Source organism: Centruroides sculpturatus, unplaced genomic scaffold (assembly GCF_000671375.1).
Source record: "Centruroides sculpturatus isolate CEXI.00-Female unplaced genomic scaffold, Cexi_2.0 scaffold1331, whole genome shotgun sequence".
NCBI lineage: Eukaryota > Metazoa > Arthropoda > Arachnida > Scorpiones > Buthidae > Centruroides > Centruroides sculpturatus.
Window position 1 is genome coordinate 206,240 of NW_019385607.1, and position 2,039 is coordinate 208,278.

Sequence of the window (2,039 nt, forward strand, 5' to 3'; positions counted from 1 at the left end):
TAAAAAACAAAAGCAATATCTGAGTTTAAAACGAGAAAAATTCATATATTAAAAGAATTTCGAATGTTTACAGCTGGTTTTCTCTATGCTCCAGCCAAACTTACGCCTAGACGTAATCGAAGCGCTCGAAGTGGCAGAAATATTTATTAAAGCTGTGTAGTAGCATTAAAGATATTGGCAGCGCAAGGACCAGTATATCTATCGACTATGGCAGGGGTGGCCAACAAGTCGATCGCTCGCGATGTCTTGACTTAATGCAGTGTTTTTCAACCTTTTTCATTGAGTGGCACCCCTGATTGAAAAATAAAAAATCGTGACACCCTTGACCAGCGGCGGATCTGAATAAAGGGACTAATGGGACAGATAAACTTTTTGCGAAAACGAATATTACGTGCAACGCTGGGGTGGGGTCAGGGGAGGGAGTCCCTCCTTGGGAAGAAAACTTTTAAAAATTGACAATTTGAAGTAGTATTTTAATGCAAAAAAAAAACAGCGTTTCTACGTGTTCAAAATCAAAATTTAAGTCCATCGAATTTTGTCAAAATACCTACATATAAAATAATAGTCTCTCTATTATTTTTTAAATTTAGTTTTATTATCAATTATATCATCATTTTATATAATTATTTTATTGATAAAAAATTTTTGTTAGTTTTTTATACTATTTTGATGCATATATAAAATAAATATTTCATTACTTTTTTCTTATCTTTTTCATATCAATTAAAAAAATTTAAATTAAAAAAATGATAATAAATTGTTTATTTGTCATCATTGCTTTTGAATACTATGAAAGTACTGTAATATGCATCTACATTGTGCACGCTTTTCAAAGTGCAATGCAACGCTTTTTAAAGTATGTACAAGACATGTCCATGTCGTTCTTTTCTGCTGGTTGGCCAGGTACTGGGACTGGGAATGTGAAGGCCAAGTAATGTGGTTTGGGCGAACTCGTGACAAGTCGTGCGTACACGTAGCGTTGAACATTACATTAACATGCGATTAGTCATCGTTTCTTTGCTTACTAGATATCTCGTAGCAAAATAGAACTGACAATGAGTTATCTTGAACTACACTTAAGTAAATTTCCAAGAAAATGACTAAAGGCCCTAAACTTTGCGACACCCCAATCGTGGCGTCGTGGCACCCTAAGGTGCCGCGGCACCCCGGTTGAAAAACACTAACTTAATGTATTACACTTGTAAATTGTAACCGAACGCAACGCGTGAACGAAACGCGCAAACGCAACTGTAATGATATCGGACCTCCTCGTTCTCCCTCAGATGCGGTTTTGTCGGTCCACGTGCAGGCCCGCCGTAAGCGGGCGTGCAAGGCGTGCACCGCACGCGGGCGGCACGTCCAGGGGGCGGAAAATCGAGCGATCGGTCACGTAATATTCTATGTCATTGTCATAATACCCACCCTACTTACAGCGTAAGAAATGTCTTCGCATGAAGAAAAAAATCCGACCGGCGCGCAATTACTATACTATATTCTTATTTATATTATAGCGTTAACAGCGCTATAATATAAACAGCGTTAACAGCGCCTCTATTGGCATTTATCACAATTAAGATGCAATGCGAAACGTCTGTCGGCAGGTTGAACCATCCGGCGGCGCGCGAAAGCTCATAGTTGTGCTCTATGATAGAAGTTGACAGGACTGGCGAAAACAGGGAATCCCCACAGAGCTTCCTTCTCAATTTGTACTTGTACGCATTCGAACAATTCTATCGCATATCAAATTGCAATTATTTTGTTAATAATTCTTCTGACATGGGTCGAAGTATAATTAATGATATTTTAACTTGATTAGGATTTAAATCTGAAGCTTAAAGATGATTCGAGTAGTGAAACAGACATTGAAGGTATTGATTTGTTTAATGAAATCAATACTTTAAAGTTGCATTTTCCAGAAAACCAGTCTAATGATCCACAAACCCTATTACAATATCTTTTTACTAATGACTTAATATCAACATTTCCTAACACAGCAATAGCACTAAGAATATTACTTACATTGCCGGTTTCAGTTGCAT